This window comes from Hemicordylus capensis, chromosome 5 (assembly GCF_027244095.1).
Source record: "Hemicordylus capensis ecotype Gifberg chromosome 5, rHemCap1.1.pri, whole genome shotgun sequence".
NCBI classification, from domain to species: domain Eukaryota; kingdom Metazoa; phylum Chordata; class Lepidosauria; order Squamata; family Cordylidae; genus Hemicordylus; species Hemicordylus capensis.
Window position 1 is genome coordinate 245,574,312 of NC_069661.1, and position 20,133 is coordinate 245,594,444.

The 20,133-nt window shown below is 43.7% G+C and overlaps 1 protein-coding gene across 10 annotated transcripts in view; it reads left to right on the forward strand.

The window, feature by feature from the left end:
• The window catches only part of SOX5 (SRY-box transcription factor 5), an 876,032-nt gene that overhangs the window by 366,766 nt on the left and 489,133 nt on the right, over nt 1-20,133 (forward strand). Inside the window, exon 1 of one of the 10 annotated variants that reach the window (XM_053255258.1) lies at nt 10,081-10,119. The exons of the other annotated variants lie outside the window; for them this stretch is intronic. The gene's annotated coding sequence lies outside the window, so the exon portion shown is untranslated. Of the gene's footprint in view, nt 1-10,080; nt 10,120-20,133 lie in introns of those variants that run through there. 10 annotated transcript variants of the gene reach the window in all.

Genomic DNA, 20,133 nt, shown 5'->3' on the forward strand with positions numbered 1-20,133 from the left:
TAAAAACCATAGAGGGGCAGCTTGGTCTTAAGAGACGTTCCCCTTTCTCTTCATACTGTATACCTCTTTTAGATGATGTCTGCTATGACACATGCATGCATCACCTACAAACAAAGTAAGTGGCTGATATGCTAATGCTGCGCTTGACCAGGGATGCTGCACAACTTTGGCCCTCTGGCTGTGGTGGACTACCACTCCCATTGTCCCCAGTCATCATGGCCAATAGTCAGGGATGATGGGAGTTGTAGGCCAACATCTTCAGGAGGCTCGAAGTTGTGCAACCCTGCACTAGAGCAAGGCATTGTGCTACCTACTTGCACTCAGTTTGGAGCTTGAGTTTCAGACTAGTGTTGCGCTAGTGGAAACATGTTTGTGCTTGTGCAACAAAGTATGCAGCCTATGGCTCATATGTTTTGCAGGGAACTTTTGCACAAGAGAGCAGTAGCACGATTCTGAAAATCCCTGGAGTTTAGCAGAACTGCACAATTTTCTTACACTAATACAGCTTTGTTCATTGTGCAAATGCTTCATTAGTCTTCATGTCAGCGAGTAGTTTTTTTCTTTAGAACATTTATTTAACTCACATGCAAACTGAATTGATTAATCAGCTAAAATCCATACCATTAACTGACTAAGGTTTATTTAATTAGGTAACAGGGAATTTAAAAAATTAACTATTCTTTCTTGCATTTGAATATTGATACTTTTTTGAATTGATGTTTCACTGTCTATATATTTAATTCTTCAAAATAGATGCATGTAAATGCATAAGCAAATGTTGTCCTTAAGGCATATGTAGAGATGTACACATTACTAAAATATGCACTAAAATATGTCACTCTGCTCTATTTCTCTAAAATAAGCATGTTGACACCTTTTAAAAAGTGCCTAAATGTTAATCAGTGTTGTGTAATACAGAATCAGATTTTGGGATGGAATTTGTGTATGTTAGGTTCATGTTGATCATTACGCACGCGCGCGCACACACACACACACACACACTTCAGCAGAGATGTTTATTTTGAACTTGAATGTCGTGAAATTCCAGATAGATGTTGTTTTGTGGTGGGGGCCCAAATTTCAGATCCGCTTTGGGAAATTCAAATTTGCCAGTTGTTTTTCTTTCTGCCTGAGCTTCTGCTTAGAGAAGAAAAGAAATAGCTTTCAAAACAAAATACAAACAGTAAAAAAGAAAAGAAAAAGAAAGTCCTGCTGTGTATTTTTTCAGGGGGTAAAAGGGAAAGGGGGTGGAATCAATGCCGAGGAACTCTTTTTGGTGAAAGTGATTGTATAAAATGATGGATTCCTGGGTCTGAATACACAGAGCAGTCAGGGAGCTGCCCATTCTAGCTGCTGGCTTTGGGGGTAGGAAAAAAATGGCTCGATGCAACAAAATCAGAGCTTCTGGTTGGAAAGAATTATTGTTGTTATGTTAACTGGAACTGAAATTATTACTCTCCTTAATGCTGTGTTTGCAGAGGAGTTGGTTGTAATAAGCACAGAGTAGAATGAGTTTTTTTAAAAAGCTATCGATGTGAAAACTTTTAGCTGCAGTTTGGCTACAAATCAGTTGTGCTGCAATGTACAGCTATAAACCTGTATGGCTGTTATTGTTAATATGGGTAATGGCATCCACAACCCCCTAGTAGCTAGGATGTGAGCAGGGAAAGGTGGAATAAATTGTCCTTGCATTTAGATGTTAATTTATTGTCTCAAAAGTCAGTCTCAGTCAGATGTCCCGTCCCCCCCGCCAAGGACTCGATTTCTCTCCTCTTAAATAAGAAATGTGCATGACGGTTTAACTGAACACATTTTATTAGAACAACTTTTAGTTTCTCATTTAGAAAATAATTGGATGAAGCAATAAAATATTTCTTCAGCTAAGAGAAGTGGAAGACAAGGAAGATCTGAAATGCATCTTCTTATTTCCCCCCAGAACAATTACGTACAGTAGGAGGGCAATACTGGTCCTCAGTTCCCCATTCCCACCTCCAGGTATGAGCCTAATAGCAAAGCAATGCTAGGAGTAGGCAGAGTTACAGATGTTCCTTAGGTAATAGATTGTCTTCTTTTGCATAACAAATTCTGGATGCCCCATTTTTTCAGATGCTATAATTCCTCCCCCCCCCACCCCTCAATATTTTGAATTAGCAGCCCTAATCTGTATTGCTGTATTTGCCTGCATATAAGACTTGGTTTCTCCCAAGTTCTTTGATGTTAGAAATGGGAGTGAGTGAGTGGTGGGTGGGTGGGTGTTCATCTTAAATTGAGAGTCCTCTTCCTTTGGGGTAAATGGTATAACATATATTCAACCCATATTTTTAAAGAGGATGGTCTTCAATTCAGGTTTGTCTTCTATTCAGTTTAAAAACAGTAGTGAAATGATTTAAAATTCATTTTTGGCAATATGAACCTTGATTCTTCCTTGTATTGTGTGAATCTGGAGACTGACTGATGAAGTTTTGTCAATCACTTTGTGGGCAATCAAACCTCTGGTGGTTTGTGATGTTAGTAGCTGAGAACTAGGTTAATGTCTGGGATCAAATGAGAGAATCGGTATCCAGCACTCATGCCCAGATCAAAATGTAGCATCTGCCCTGGAAGCAGTGCTCCTGAAATACCTGAGAGCCTCTACCAGTCCGTGTAGATGCTACTGAGCTAGGGGATCTGACTCAGTAAATAACGTTTCATATGTTCATGAAATATATTAGGTCAGGCTGTGGTAATTCAGCATTGAGCAAAATATATATGCTCAGATACACATTCTTCATCATTATTTCATTTTATCTTTTATTGCCTTTGGATTTCTTGTTTGAAATTATGTTAGCCACTTTGAGTGAATATGAGAGTGGGAAGGCGGGGGGAGAGAGAGAGAGACATAGCAAAGCCTGCTCTCTCCGCAGAGTGCTGGACTAGGACCAGGGAGACCTGAGTTCAAATCCCCATTCAGCCATGATACTTGCTAGGTGACTCTGGGCCAGTCACTTCTCTCTCAGCCTAACCTACTTCACGGGATTGTTGTGAGGAGAAACTTAAGTATGTAGCACACTGCTCAGGGCTCCTTGGAGGAAGAGCGGGATATAAATGTAATAATAATAATAATAATAATAATAATAATAATAATAATAAGAAGAAGAAGAAGAAGAAGAAGAAGAAGAAGTTCCACAAAAATATTATGGGACTTGCAACTACAAACAGACAAACATCTGCCACACAGTACACCAGATATAACTGTAGTTGAGAAGAAAGAAAAACAAGTTACAATAATCGACACAGCAATACCAGGGGATAGCAGAACAGAAGAAAAAGAAATAGAAAAAATCACAAAATACAAAGATCTACAAATTGAAACTGAAAGGCCGTGGCAGAAAATGACCAAAATAATCCCCGTGGTAATTGGCACCCTAGGTGCAATTCCAGAAGACCTTGAAGAGCACCTCAACACCATAGGGGCCACAGAAATCACCATCAGCCAATTACAAAAAGCAACTTTACTTTTTACTTTTTATAGGGAACAGCCTATATTCTGCGACGATATCTATAATAATAACAGCAACAACATTGATAATAAAATTCAGCCATCCCAGGTCCTTGGGAAGGACTCAATGTCTGGATAAAACAAACCAGTCAATAACACCCATCTGACTGTGTAAACAACAACAACAACAACAATAATAATAAATAATAATAATCAGAGTGCAGCCCTGGGAGGCCGGATCGGCCGCCCACATGACTGCTGGCTCCGTCATGGAGCTGGCAGGGGCTGCAGGGATTGGGGGCTGTGCGGCCCCGGAAGTTCCAGGATGCCCTGCAAAAGTGCATGGGGAGTCCTGGAGAGACCCCCGAGCCTGGGAGCCTCCCAGTTGGGGGTCTACTCATGTGTCACTGCACCGCAACGACACACAAGCAAAGAAATGAGGTTAATGGAGTCTTGCTCCCTTAACCTCATTTATGGTGAGGTTGTTCTAGGCGGGCTAGCCACCTTGGGAGCACCGGGCTTGCCCATGAGCCAGGTGGTTCCCATGCTCCACAGAAAGCGGGCTAAGCTCCCTTAGCCCACTTTCCATTGATCATGAGAATAGCCTCGAAGAGTGTCTGTATCTCATGTCACTTCAAATACAACACTTTCTGGTGAAGTCAGTTGTCACATCCAGCTCCAGGCTTTAAAAGCCCTCTTAATCCATTAATCCATGTGTAGAAGGGGAGCTGCATTACAACAGCAAACTCTGCCCCTGACCCACACACATTCATTGTAAGGTGTGAAAAGGGACCTGCATGTACTGCGGAAGTGGAAGGCTCTTTTCTATGGATTTTGGAACCCTGGAAAAGTGTACAGCTGCACAAGCAAGGACTTTTCAGGCTTTATAATAAAGGGCAGGAGAGTAGAGACCACTGTCACAACACCACTCGCAGAGATGTGTACATCTTACCATGATTACTCCAATGCTGAGTCAATCAAGTGAAGTATGTGCCTTCAGGATTCATGTACTTGCCATGCATGGGAGAGAATGAGGTTTCTGGATCCAGATGTATGGAGAGAGAAAAGGGTTTCTCCTTCAAGCACCACCACATTCAAAAGTTTGAGGAGTGGTGATAAGAGATACAGCGCTCTCAGTCAAAATGACCACTCTTTGTAATGTCCAACTCAGAGAGGGGTTGGAAGTAGAGGAAGTCCAATGGTCCATCTAGCTCAATATTGCCTACTCTGGCAGCGGCTCTCCTGGTTTTGAGACAGGGCAGGGGTGGAGCTATAATTGGGCAGGTGCTTCCTAAGGACATGAGTCGCCCTGTATCCAGAAGCCACTTTGCTTGCCTCCCCCTCACCCCCAGAGAGCTGGCTGCCAGCCGCTCCCGCCACTCACCACCTGCTCGCTCACTTGCCACCCCCTTGCTGCCGACTCAGCAGGCTTCTCCCGGGCAGTTGGGAAGCAGAGAAGCTCCAAACAGGCCCTTCCTGCTTTCCACCAGCCCAGAGCTGGCTGGGCATTAGGGATGTGCAGAACGTTCCACAGTCAGAAGGTTCCGCTTAGCAATGGGCCATTTCAAGTGTCCCAACCTGAAAACAGGACACCTTTAAAAAAGGGGGGCTGTTTCGAGCTCGGAGCAGCATGACTTGTTCTGAGGAAGAACATTCTGACCCGTTCCGAGTGCTATTTTGGAATCCAAAATGACACTCTTCTCTTCTGGCCTCTGCACACGCACGGCTGCCACTTGTGTGATTAGCACCACCATGCAAATGGCTGCTGTGCATACACAGAGGACAGAAGAGCACCATTTTGGAATCCAAAATGGCACTCGAAATGGGTCAGAATGTTCTGACAGAATGGGATTGTTCCGTTGGAACAACCAACTTGACCGGTTGCTCCGATGGAATGTTCTTTGCATTTTGTATTCCATTCTGAGCTCGGAACAGAATGTAAAATGTATTTCGTGCACATCCCTACTGGGAATGTAAGACATACATGCATCAGGGTGCATGCACATCTTGCATTCCCAGCCAGCTCTGGGCCAGTGGGAATCAGGAAGGGCCCTTTAGGGGCTTTCCTGCTCCAAACTAGTCATGTGCACGGACCGGTTCGGAGGCCATTCTAAAGGCCTCCAGACCGGTCCGGACACAGGGTGGTTCCGGTTTGGATAGATTTTGTGGGGGGTTCCAATAAAGACAGGGGGGGCTTTACTCACCCCTCCTAACAACGGCGCTGTATTTCATTGAGCAATTGGGTGGCAGGATATCTCCCTGCCGCCCGCTTCAATCCCCGCTCGGCGCGGCGCAGCTCCTCCTTTTGTATACATAATTGGGCGGCAGGATAGCTCCCAGTCCCTGCTGCCCCCTTCAAACTAAGCCCCGCTCGGCTGGTGGCCGCCCCCTTCAAGCCCCCTGCAGCCCCTAAGAAGACCCCTGCCACCCCCTTCTTGCTAAATGTCTCCCCATTGCAAGAGGACTGCAGGAGAACTCCCTGCCGTCCCCTTCCCCTTTGCCGGCTGGGCTGCAAATGGCTTCAGCTGTGCTGATTGCGTTTTTTACTCTTTGTTAGGTACTCTGGAAACTTTCTAGCTGAAGAGGGGCAGACAAATTCTGAAAATGAATAACTTTTTAATTTTGTTATTTTATGTTAGAACAGAAACACTAGAGAAACTGAAAAAAATGAGGAGATAATTATTTCTAATTTGTATAGCTTATGGTGTTCAAGAATATACCATCAGCTGTGTCCCGACAGTATTCAGTGCAGGGGGCGTATCTAGGGTGGGGCAGGCAGGGCACGTGCCCTGGGCGCCACTCTAAGGTGGGCGCCATTTTTTTAAAAAAAAAATTTTTAAAGGCTGCTGAAAACAAAATGGCCACCGTGCATGCTCAAATGGCCTCTGTGAGGCCCTAGGCCATGCCAGGCCTCGCAGAAGCCATTTGAGCATGTGTGGTGGCTATTTTGTTTTTAGTGGCCATTTTTTAAAAAATCTAAAAAATGGCCACTGCACATGCTCAAATGGTCCCTGCAAGGCCCTAGAGGCCAGTGGGGGGAGGGGGAACATTTGCAGGACTCCCCCCAACCAGCCTTTAGGAAGCCCCCTGAAGGGGCTACAGGTAAATTTATTTTTTTAAAAAAATAATATACTATGTCAGTGTACACATATTTAGTTTGGCACTATGTACAGAGAATCAGGGCTTGTGAATACTGAGCTGAAGCTTATGAGCTAGGATTGTATTCATTTGCTCTTACTTTGCTTCTTGTGATAAGTGAGTTAAATGTGATGTCTTAATAATATGGCTATTAATGATGAGTTTGTCTTTGAATCAGTGTGAAATCCTTGGTATTAAGGCCCACTGAGAGTTTCTTGCTCTCTTTCTCTCATTTTAACTGTCTTTCTGAAATACTAGAATATATTCCAAGCAGTGACACAGTTTACTCTGCATATCCTTTAATTATTTTCAGAGTATCTGGGAAAGTCAAATTCTCCATTTATTTTTAAAATTTATGTAATAGTGATGCAACGATGCATAGTAGAGAATTAGACAGACTCTTCTGTTTAGTTTTGCAAGTATACATCCACATAGTTTTGGGGTATTTCATGAGCCCCAGCATACTGAAATTTGTAGTTTTCCAGCATTTTTTGGTCTGGCTACATCCACTGCTAAATAGTTTTTGAAAGATTAAAAGATTAATGAGCTTGACTTGTATTTTTGAGCTGATATTATGTTAAAGTTATCTGAAAGATGGGTGTCAGATGTTTGGACAGGGGGGCGCAATCTCAGTGTTTGCCCAAGGCACTATTTTCTCTAGATATGCCTCTGATTCAGTGCTGCCCCTCCTTAACTTTCTCTAGGTTTCTGCCAGTTCTTAGCCTTTTTCCAAATATTTCCAGGAGAAACAATACATATAATTGAAAATAAACCCTGTAAATAAATGTGGTGTGAAGATTTCCCCTGTTGTTGAAGCCTTAATGAACTGCTAAAGACCAAAATTACTTCACTAAGTTCTTGTAGCAGGATACTTAGTAGTGAAATAAAAATTGGAAAGGGACTAACCTAGAGGAGTTTTGAGCAAATAAATGAGCTTGCAGATTTAATTCAAGCCCAGTCAAGCAGAGGCCTTTTGCATGAGAGAAGTCACCGATCAGGCTCGGCTTCCTCGAAACATCAACAATGGCTGCGTCCTGCTGTTTCCAAATTTGTGCTGATAGATGCCCATTGTGTTTGACATAGCATCCTTATGCTGGAATGTTCCCTGGGGCCAGCAGCTTTCTTGCTGCTAGGTCTTGAAAAGGTGGGAGCAAAATGGGCAACCTTTTTGGCACACAAGGCCAAAATATGTTATGAACCAGAATCCCTTACATATGACAGAGCTCACACTTGTGTAGTCAGGCCAAACTTTTTCTACAGCCCTTCATCTTCCAAAATAGTGGCCGACATCCTACTTCTGCATTTGTGTGAGGACATTGGTGCTAGCACAGGGCAGTTGCGCTAAGTCGGGAGCTTGTGTAATTCAAACTAGTGTTGTGCTGACACCAGCATGATTGCACTAACACATCAAGGTGAGCAACCTGTCACAAGCCTTTTACGTTTTTCAGGAAACTTTAGCACAATAACATAATTCCTAAAATACCTGTGATCTAGCAGAGCTATGTGGTTTTCTTGCAGTAGCAAGCTTTTACTCATTGCACAAGTACAACATTTGCCAGGATTTTGGCCGATGACTCCGTGGGTTGACTTTGAGGCTTTGTGTTGAAAAGTTGCCTTGCTTTTAGGACTGGCAGAAGTATTTTAAATATTCTCAGAATTCCATTTTCATCGTACTTGCGGAATTCCATTTTACCCCTCCAGTGTCAAAGTGAAATTTCAAATTCCAGATTCAAATGTTCATTTCTAATACAACATTTTACCTTGAAATTCAAGTGCTTGATTGTTCTGGCAGTCATCAAATATGAAATAATAATCCATTTGCTGTAAAATACTAAATTTGGAGCTGGGGATATGGCTGTAGCTCGGTGGTGGGGCACCTGCTTTGCATGCAGAAGATCCCTGGTTCAATCCCTGGCAGCATCTCCAAGTAGGCCTGGGAAAGACCCCTTTCTGAAACCCTGGCAAACCACTTCCAGTCAGTGCAGGTACTGTACTGTACTGAGCTAGATATCGGCTTCCTATGTTCAAATGCCATTGCGTGCCATCTGTCAATTGTTATCAGATCCAAAATACTATTATAGGTGAACTATCAAATATTATTTTGTTTTAAATGGTTTTGCTGCTGTTTGCTTTTAATTTCTGCTGTATTTTATTTTTTACATCAACCGCCTCGGGATGTATGTTAGACAGAATCATCCTCATCATGCATTTTGGCTATTGTATATGAAATACTGTTGCATTCTAACAATCAAGCACCACTCTATATGATATTTATTGTCCATTACATTTATACCCCTCCTTTTCTTCCACTCAAGGTGGTGTGCATAGGGTTGCCAGACAGTCTCCTATAAAGGTACTGACTCATCCCAGACCAGCCTAGCTTCTGCAAAATTGCTGTACAATATATCTTCAACCCATGCTGAATACTATTGCATGTCAGCTACTGATATCTGTCACTTATTAAATACAATTTCATATCAACTAGCAGATACTATCAGCCATTACATATCGATATTGAAATTAAATCTCATAGGGTGTCAAATAGAGATATCAAATAATTGGTGGATGTTCAGCAAGTATTTGAAAATACTGAAAGTATATGGAGAATATTCAGCATCAGATTTTGTAATGAGAAATCAAATTTGTTAATTGTAACTGATGTTTGACTGGAAAGTTTATACTGCATTAAGGAGTAAACGGATCTTTCCTCCTCTTTGGAATTGGTCTTCTGCTTGTCCTGCAGGGTACGGAAAACTGACATTTTATTTGCTGGCCAATAAATGCCCAAAGATTTTTTTTCTCAGTGGACATTTTGGACTTTTACCTAACACTGCTTGGCTATAAGAATGACAAACATATTATGTTGTACATGTATTTTTCTCTCCAGGCATTATAATAATAAGATGCAAGCTCCGTGTGTGTGTGTGTGTGTGTGTGTGTGTGTGTGTGTGTGAAATCTGTGGTCTTTTAGGTCTAGAAGCTTAGCACTTCTGAAAGGACTAGCAAATTGTGCCCTACTTTTCTCTGCCCTGATTGGCTTCCAGCCCAGTCTTCTACTTGGATGGGAGCCATATGTAATTCCTTCCATGTCTGGTTGAGCCTCTTTGCAGATGGTGGCCACTGGGCGCAGCCATTACTACCCTATTGCTCCATTTGCCTTCTCTTCCTCAGCCCTAGCTTCTGTTTTCCCTCTAGTGACCATCACCTTCCTGTTGTTTCTTTGAATTGTGACCCCCACAATTCCCTCTTTATCCCTGTATTGATGGTGGTGTAGTAATGCAGAAAAATGTCCGCCCATATAGAAAAATTGGCTGAATACCAACCAGTGTTCCCTCTAACAGGAATTCCCAAATGTTGTGGACTACAATTCCCATAATCCCCAGCCAAAGGCCATTGCACCTGGGGATGCTGGGAGTTGAAGTGAACAACATCTAGGAATCCCTGCTAGAGGGAACACTGACCACTACCTACCAGCTGTTGAGGATTCTGACTCTAGACCTGAGGTAGGAATCTAGCCAAGCAATATACTTTGTGTATATTGCTTCATGTACTATTGCACAGAAGTGAGCAGAGATGGTTAAAATCAGCTTCTGTGATCAGCAGGTAGTGTGAAGCCTCTGGATTGGCCAGACCAGATATTAGTACTAGGAGCCTGAATTTCCACTTTTTCGCCTTCTGCCAGAGATTCTCAAACATGGGTCTATTTATATCCTGCCCTTCCTCCAAGGAGTCCCAAACAGTGTACATGGTTGTGTTTATCCTCACAACAACCCAGTGAGGTAGGTTAGACTGAGAGATAGGTGATTAGCCCAGTTAGTTTCATGCCTGAATGTGAATTTGAACTGGTCTCCCCAGTCCTAGTCCAACAATCTAACCAATATACCATGCTGGCTCTCTCTTATGCACTTTGGGCAAGCTTCTAGCTTCCCCTGCTTCCAACTTAAGCCCCTTCAGATTCCTAGATCCTGTCCCTGATGTCAAGAATCCTAGGCAGCAGAAAGCATATCTTCCCAGCCTGGATTCAGTTACAGTTTCCCAGCATCCTGGCCGAGTTTAACACATGCCAATGTGCTAACATGTGTTAACCCACATGTCAGGCTGCTTTCAGAGTTGTTGTGTGTCTGTTGATACTCCATTAATGTATATTCACTTTCCCGAACTGTGGGATGTGCGTCTTGGCATCTTGTGTGAGTAATATTATGGTAACCCCTGTCCATGTGCAAAAACCATCATAACATAATTTACTTTGATTTTCATTCACTGAGCTTGAGTGTAAAGCACCTTTACTTGAATATGAATTACACACAGGTATCTATTGTTGAGGTGCTGGTTGACAAAGATTTTTTTCCTTTACACTTCAAAGGTGTTAACCATTCCATTGTTCCTCTTTGACTGTTATTTTTCCTTTCTTTTTTTATATAACATGTATGCATATGAAAAAGGTGGATGATTGATGTGTTCCTAGAAACTAATAATTTACAGATTATTATGTCCCGCAATGATTGACAAGTGAGACACAATTTTTATTTATTTAGTCTCATGATTTAAAAAAAAAATGATTAGCAAAAACATCACATTCCTGAGGTGGCTCAGTTTGGAAGCAGCTCTTGTCAAGACAAGGCTCAAACCAGGGACGGCGGCAAACTTGTTTTCCTTCCTAAAAAAGCAAGCAAGAAAAATAGGGGGAAAGGACAAAGTACGTTTGTTAGGGCTAGTCTTTTCTAGGGTTTGATTTCTGCCTTCTAAAGGGTTTGTTGTTGACAGGACAGGTTCAGTTTTGGTTTCAGTTTCAGTTTTGCCTAGAGAAACAGTGGGTGGGCATTACCTGCAGGGGAGTCACAAGGCTTGTGGCAGGGGCCGGTTAGGGTTGAAACCGAGCCGGTTTGCACTCGAGCTGAAGGGAGACGGGAGGTCTGAGGGAGAGTCGAGCCAAACTCCCACCTTGCGAGCCAGCTCTACAGTACACTTGTGAAGGGGGACCCGGCAAGAATTCCCCTTTACAATTTAAGGGCTGTAGTGGGGTCGGGTGGGGGAGTTCTAAGGCATTTCCTTTTTTAAAGCAGGATGGCGGTGGTGGGAGGGGCAAGGAAAAAGTTCCAGGTCTCTAAAGTGTGTGTGTTTTGTTTTGTAAAACCTTTAAAAAGGGTTGCTGCGTGGAGGGATGGGAGGGCAGGGGAGGGAAAGGTCTTTAAAGTGTTCATTTTGACTGCTTAGGGTAATGGTGGCAGCAAGGGCTCCTTCCACCCTCCCTCCTGCCCCCCAAATGACAGCCTGGCTAGCTGCAGCACCTTTTGGGCTGCTTTGTGCATGCACACGCATGCAGAGAGGCCCAAAATGGGCCGCAGCTGAAGCAGGTTGTCATTTGGGAGGCAGGAGGGAGGGTGGAAACAGCCCACATGGCTGCCATCCCCTCAGCCACGGTGGCACTTTTAAAAGGTAACAATGATCTTCCATCCACCACCCCCCACCGCCATCCTGCTGCCCAGCGGCACCTTTTAGAGGTAAATACACAAAACACACACACTTTAGAGACCCGAAACTTTTCCATCACCCCCTCAACGCCATCTTGCCACGCAGGGGCACTTTTTAAAGGTAAGAAACTTTAGAATTTTTCCAGGGGCATAGCAAGGTTGGAGTGGGCCCAGAGTCAAGATTTTAAAATGCCCTCCCTCCACTCCGAAGCTCAGCTCATGAAGTAAAGAAATCTTAAATGAGGCTGAATAGTGGCAACAAAAAGCATAGATAGATAGATAGATAGATAGATAGATAGATAGATAGATAGATAGATAGAACCTATGAGCCACAATAGATCATCCTAAATTATTTTTTTAAAGGTTTTGTAAATTGTGGATGATGCAAGTCGTTTAATGGTACTAGAGAAAGACATGCTGTTCTGGTAGCTCCAGGTCTTAACACTCACATCAATTTCAGAGGATGAATACAACTGAAGGAAGCCTGGGCGGTGTGTGGCTGGGGGAGTCAGTCATGTGACTTGCCTTTGGGGGGCCCCCAAGGCAGTGGGCCCCCAGACAGCTATCTCTCCTTGCCCTATTATAGTTACACCCCTGAATTTTTCCTTCCCCTGCTTTACTTGTAAAGGGGAATCCTTGCCGAATTCCCCTTTACAAGTATAGCTGGGACAGCTCAGATCTGATCTGGATTCAAGCCAAACTGGGCCAGGCAGTTCCGTGCACATCCCTAATCACAGCACTTCTCAGTGGAGTCAGTTCACCCTTTATCAAATGTTGATTAAATGGCTTACATACAGTGCAGTGCGCCACCTATAGAAGAGCAGGGTGCATGCACTGGCTCGCGATGAGTCCAAACCATGTCCTCATTTCTTCTGAGCTCACGGAGGCCCCATGGTTCCTAAGAATTGCACCACCGCCTCAGTGATGAGCTTCGCATTAGGAAGAATGGCATTGGGAGGAAAGGGAGGTTTTTCACTGCAGCGATGATACAGTCGTTAGTAGCGATGAAACCTCTGTGAGCTTGGTAGAGAGCATCATTAGGGAAGCATGGAGCCATTGCATGCATTCTGCTCTTCCATGGGCGGCATACTGCACTGTTTGTGAGACGCTGAAAAATGTATGTTCCTGTGTGATTCAGCCCTGTGTGCTATGAACAGCAAAGACAGGACTTCACCCAAACACTCCTTCCCACAACTTATCTTGTCACAATTGGAGATCTTTCCTCTCTCAGATATGTTCCCGTTTGGAGACATCTGTGACTTCTCCAACTTCTTCTCCTATATCCAAATGATTGCCAGATGTTACTGCCTCTTCTTCTTCCATTTTTATGAGATCTGTATCTCTTTTCCATCCTCCATTAATCTTCCCAGTCTTAGCCATGCAACCATCACAACTTCTTCTGGCAGTGAATTCTGCAAGTGAATTGGATATTGCATGAAGAATTACTTATTTATGTCTATCCTGAATCTATTGCCAGCCAATCAGCTTCATTGGGTGACTCTGAGTTCTAATATATTGAGAGAAGGAGGACAATCTCCATATGGTGTATGTTGGGCAATCCTTCTGCATAAATGGGACCTGGGTATTGACTCATTAGAAAGACTGAGCTTCCAACAGCTGGTGGATCTTAGGAGCCAAGGATGTTTCACTTTGATCTCAACAATGGTGGTTTGCTTCTAGTCATGCTTCATAAGGATTGGTGAGAAACTAGGTTTGCCCATACAAGGAGGGGGAAAGGCCTCGTTCCTCCTCCTCCTCTCCTCCTCCTCCTTTAGGCATACAGTTTAAACCATCTTGTTACCTCATGTAGACTTGGGGCTGTCAAAGAGGCAAAGCCTGTGTTTGAATGAAAATGCTTTCTATTTCTGTTGGGCTTTTTCTCCTCCTAACTGTACCAACTATAATTATCCACAACTTTGCAGGCCTGTTTTTAATGCTGTTTTATAATTACAGGTCTTAATGCTAGATTATACAAAATCATTTATAAATAGTCAGAAGAGAAGGACTTTGGGAGTTGTGAACCTGTGGATTGCTGGAAGGTTGTGGCAGATGATGGGATTTCTGCTGTATATACATATAGATGTGGTGTTAGCTGTGTAATGATTGATGAATCCCTTAATTAATTCCCCAACAAGTTACGATTTATAGCCCCATATCTTTTTCTCCTGACACATCGGTGTTTGTCACTTTTAAAGACATGGATAAGCCATTCCCTCCCCCCCTCCCCCTTTGAAAGCGCCTTTGTGGATTTCTTGAAATATTTCTGGAGCATTTTGCTGAATGTAACAAGATTAGAGTTTCATAATTTTATGGTATAAGCAGTTGAGCTGGGAATGAAGTTGGCTGTGTGTGAGATGACAACACCCTTCTGAATATGGGGCACTTTGTGTATGACTGAGGATGAGAAGTTGCAAATCAGATCATCTCCAAGTGAATGAATCAAGTCAAAAGCAGCAGGAGGTTCTCAAGTGGAATTTGGTTTCAAGGCACAAGGATTTGTGAAGGCCACAATCCACTGGGAATATCTACTGTGCAAGCCCTGTTGAAGCTGCTCATTCGTTTCAGCGCAGCTTTGTTTGGAAAAGTCCTGGGTTGATTGTATCCATATATCAGGTTTTCACAATTTGTCATCCACCAAGTCAGAATTGGCTCACTAGCTATGCTTTGCGGCTGCCAGATGCTTGGCAACCTCCCTGTTTTTGCAGGCCTAGATGAGTAGCAAAATCAGATTAAGCCAGGGCTGCGCAACTGTGGCCTTCCAGCTGATTTTGGACTACAACTTCCACCCTCCCCAGCCACAGTGGGCAATAGTAGGGATGATGGTGGGTGTAGTTAAACATCTACTACTACTACTACTGACATTTATATATCTTTTTCAAGAAAAAAATGATATATTTTCTCAAAGTGGTTTGCTTAACAATAAATAAATGAAGATGGCTTTCTTATCCCAAAATGGCTCACAATCTAAAAGGAAATGTAAGGTAGGCACAAGCAACAACCACTGGAAAAATGCTGTGCTGGGGCTGGATAGGGACAGTTGCTCTACATCTGCAGGAGAGTTGAAGTTCTCCAGCCCTGGACTAAGCTAACCTCTGGTAGGGCACCTGACCTGGTGCCCATACCTGTGTCTCGTAGGGTAGCAAGGTAGCAGCAAGGAGGCACAGTTCAAAGAAGGAACTGCCGAGCTAGTGGCTGCAAATGGAGCCAGGGGCCCCACCCCTTCAAGGAGCTCAGGATGGTCCTTATCCAAAACTAGTGCCTGTGCTGAGCTGGCCTCTCCCTCCTCCCAAGTAAGCCCATCAGGAGGGAGGAATTCAGCCCTGGCATGTCATTGCCTCTGCTCTGGTGGTCCTGTGGCAATGGAGGAGTCTCTGAGGACAAGACAGAGCCTCCTGCTGCTGCTCTAGGTCTCAGATCTAGGAGGCTGCTCAGGGTCTTCAAATGAAGGGTTTTTTAATCAGGATTGGGAATCTCGGCGAAGGCGTGCTCCTCCTGCTCGACATCAAGAGTGTGGGTAGGTTCTGATATCTGACTAGCAGGCTGAGTTCGGCTTGCTAGGTTACAAGCTGGTTGTGGAGCTGTAGCTCAGTGGAAGAGCTACAGAAGGTCCCAGGTTCAGTCCTGGCCATCTCCAGGTAGGACTGAGAAAGACTCCTGTCTGAAGCCCTGGAGAGCTACCGCTATAGTAGAGAATACTGAGCTAGATGGACCAATGGTCTGACTCAAGAGAAGGCAGCTTCATGTTTTCATATGGACACACAGGTGGGCAGGGGGAGCTGTAATAGGGTATAAAGAACCTGCACAACCCTGCCTTCCGGCTGCCTCGCTTGTCCCTGGGGTTGCTGCCTGCCCACTGGCAGAGTGTTTCTCCCCATGGCGCTCTACGCTGTACCAAGCAGCATGCTCCTCCAGCCCACCGCTGCTTCCTGCCCATCGTCAGCAGTGCTGCATGGGGTAAGAGTATGCCACCACTGGGGTGAGGAAGCTGGCACCTGCTGCTGCCAGCGCCATCACGGACGTTGCCGCCGCCAGGGTAGGGAGCTGCCCATGCCAGCACAAGCTGCCTATGGTATGAATGGATGGAAATGCTTAGTTAATGAATCAGCTGCCTTTTAAATGATTATTTAATCAGTGAAAGTTAAATAGATATGCATGCTGCCAGAATCTCAGTACAGGTGCCATTGAAATATCGTAGGAAGTGTGAGATAATTTACAGTTAAGTAAATGAAGGCTGAGCCACCTAATGGTGCAGCGGGAAATGATTTGACTAGCAAGCCAGAGGTTGCTGGTTCGAATCCCTGCTGGTATGTTTCCCAGACTATGGGAAACACCTGTATTGGGCAGCAGCAATATATAGGAAGATGCTGAAAAGCATCATCTCCTACTGCACGGGAGGAGGCAATGGTAAACCCCTTCTGTATTTTACCAAAGAAAACCACAGGCTCTGTGGGCGCCAGGAGTCGACACCGACTCAACGGCACACTTTACCTTTTAAATGAAGACTACCTTTCATTATTACAAGAAAAGGATATATTTAATGGATCCCCTCCCCCAGTCCTTATTACATTAGCACACAAGAATTAAATAGCCCCCTTGAAATAAACCAGTGTCCCCTGCACTCTCAATTTAATCAGCTAGAATGTGCCCTTACCCATTAAAATTGACTCCCACGAAACCTTTAACTGAGTGATCTATTACTTTAACAGAATAAACCTTGCTGCACTAAACATAGTGAAACTTAAAAAAGAAGAAATTTCACGAGAATGCAGTTCTTAGGCGAATACATAGTACTTCTTCATATAAGCAGGAATAATTTAAAGTGGATTTCTTAAAAGCATATTTGATTTCACAGTGACTCCCAGAATTTTTAGCAGAAGATTTTAAAGTAACAGATACCTCCCCCCACCGCAATATACAAAGCAAATATTGCCTTTCCTCCTAAAGTTTGGTAAGCAGTCTAATGCGTGGCCACTATACAGTCGCTGGCCTCCTGACTACGAAGCACAGGTGCTACATGAGAAGTGCTGGTGGTGGTGCTGAGTTCTCAGATAAAGCAGCACCATTAATGGTACGGGAAGCAGGGAGCAAAACCCAGCAACTTTCCCTTCCCCAGAAGCACTCGGTGCCCCCTGAAAATATATCCCTGAGTGCCACACAACACTTAGGGATCTATCTTTGTGTGGCGGAGAGCATTTTGGGGAGGAAGGGGAGGTCGCTGAAATCACCCCCCTCCCCATGTGAACACCAGTGCTGCATCCTGTCGCCCTTACGCTTTCTTAATTGGGGTGTGAGCCACGGAACTTTCATGTAACCAGCTGTTTGGATATGGTTGTTGCTCAGCAGTCGGGGAAGGTGTGTAGAGATACTAACAGCCTCTGCCCCCTCCCCCTTTCTACCCTTTATTACTGGACTTTGTCACTCTTCATTGGAAGATTTTCCTTCATCCTTCTCCCCCAAACCCAGCTTTTCTGTGAAACTGTTGACTTATTTATTATTTGTCTATTTTTATTTTATTTTATTTTATTTTATTTTATTTCATTTTATTTTAGTTGTCAGATTTGTACACTGATGCAAACCTTTGTCTCTGGGCAGTTAACAGTAACATAAAACAAGTTAAAACATGTACAACCGTCTTAAAACAATTTAGACAATTGGTGGGATGGTGAGGGGGAAGTTTCAGGTCTCAAAAGTGTGTGTGTTTTGTCCAAAACAGATGAAAACTTAAAAATTTAAAAAGCTGAAAAAGCTTGGGGGAAGAGGTGGGTTAACTTAACCATTTAGATCTCACCCCAGCACCTAAAAGTGCATGGCTGCAGCTGTTCAGCTTCATTCCTTGTTTGTTTGTTCCTTCCTTTCCTTTCCTGTTTCCGTGGCTATCAAAGTTTAGGATTGTAAGCTATTTGTGTTGGGGACCTTTTTAAAAAGTGTTAGTTCATACAACACCATGTACATTCATGGCACTGCATTGAAAACAACAACATTCCCTGTCCTTCCTTTCTATCTACTCCACCCCCCACCCCCCCACCCACCCCCCGCAAAAAAGCACAAAAGTGTGTGTGTGGAGGGTGAGGGAGAATTGAAGTGCATTTAGCTGTTGCAGGAAGCCCAGTGGTCAAACGGTTTTCTCCTTTTAGACCATAGATAATAGGCATGCAAATAAGAAAGGGACATTCATAAAATATGTTTAATTTTTCACCTTTACTTTCCTCGTGTATTTCAGTTCAGCTTAGACTAGAGCCACTCCAGATCAGATCATTAGAGATGAAATAAGCCTGTACAAAGGGCTGTTTAAAGGTACTGTTTGTTTTGGGGCCTGGTTGACTGCTATTTCATGCTCAATATGCCACATTGTATGGACATGCTCCACATCACAGAATCCCCCCACTGCCCTTCTCCACTGCTTGGCTCGAGAAGGTGCTGGCCTTTTGAGACTGAGCTTTGAGACTGAAGTGGAAAATCAAAGTTGCTGTAATTAGAATTTTGTGAATGCTAGGTTTTCTTTTCTTTTTGCTTCTTTCTGTAAGGAGGGCTGCACTTTTCTATAGGCAATGATCTTGGCTTTCAGGAATGGCTGTTTTTGTGGGTCTCTGATCACTTGCTCTAAAGTGGGATCACTGAAGCCTATTAATGTAGGGCAGTGTTAGCGTTCAAGCCTTGTAGCTTCAATGGCATGCCTGTCTATAAATCCATATAAACCATCATATTCCCCTTCAAGGAATTTAGAATAGCAATTAAGCTGCTGGGACCAGTGAATTTGAAGGTTCTAAGATTTTATTTATTAATTATTATTATTATTATTATTAATTATAATTAATATTTATACTAATAATTATTAATATTTATACTATTATTATTATTATTATTATTATTATTATTATTATTTTATACTGCCCCAAACTTCCATCTCTGAACAGTTCTCATTAGAGAGTCTCCTTTGAATGGAGGCGAGAGGGAGGGAGAAGAGCTTGTATTTTGGTAGCAAGCATAAATTGTGCCCTTTGCTAAGCAGGGTCTGCCCTGGTTTGCATTTGAATGGGAGAAGTGCTCACAACATGTGCGAGCACTTTAAGATGTTCTCCATTAGGGATGGGGTCGCTCTGGGAAGAGCACCTTCATGCTTGCAGACAGAAGGTTCCAATTTCCCTCCCTGGCATTACCAAGATAGGGCTGAGAGAGACTCCTGCCTGCAGCCTTGGAAAAGCCGCTCCCAGTCTGTGAAGACAAGACTGAGCTAGATGGACCAATGATCTCACTCAGTATATGGCAGCTTCCTATGTTCCTAATGCCCTGCCTTTAAAAGTAATGCTGATGGTAGGATCTTCTCTGTGTTTGAGCCCTTTCTATGGGATTCTCTCTTTGCATTTGCCTGGCATCATTGTTAGTAGTCAGCATCCTGACTAATACTGTGGAAGTGCTACATGCCAAGTGCTTATTAATATTCCTGAATCCCACTGCATGGACGCTCAGTGGGGGGCAGGGATGATGTGATTTTCACCAATCTCTTGTTCCCCCAGTAGTGTTCTTTAACATGTGAAAATATTTCCCTGAAGGCTGTATGACCTTCAGGGACATATTTTCATGAATCACTGAGCACTTCTCAGGTAAGGAGAGATCAGCTAAAATCACCTCTCACCATGGCTGAGCATCCAGGAATCAGCATCAATCTCTAGGTGACTATTGAAAGCAATCCTGGAGGTCTTAATACTGTGAAAATATCCATTGTTGGGGAAATGAAAAATATTCAGGAATACTTTCAGTCAGGGGTGTAGATCCCCCCCGCTAAGCATTTCAGGATTTCCCCGACTCACATTTTACTGAACTCCCCCTACCAAACATAATCACCGATAGATGTCCCCAAAGGTGTCTCCCCCCGCACCCTGCCCCCCCCACTCTGGCTTCAGTCAGAATTGGCAACCTGATTGCTAACTGAGCAAAGAGGCACCTTTTAAAGTGGTGGTTGTCTTATATTTAGCAGGGGGAGAGCAACTGGCCCTATCTAAACCCTATACAAGTCACAGAGCCCATACAGACAACATTTTTTGTGTG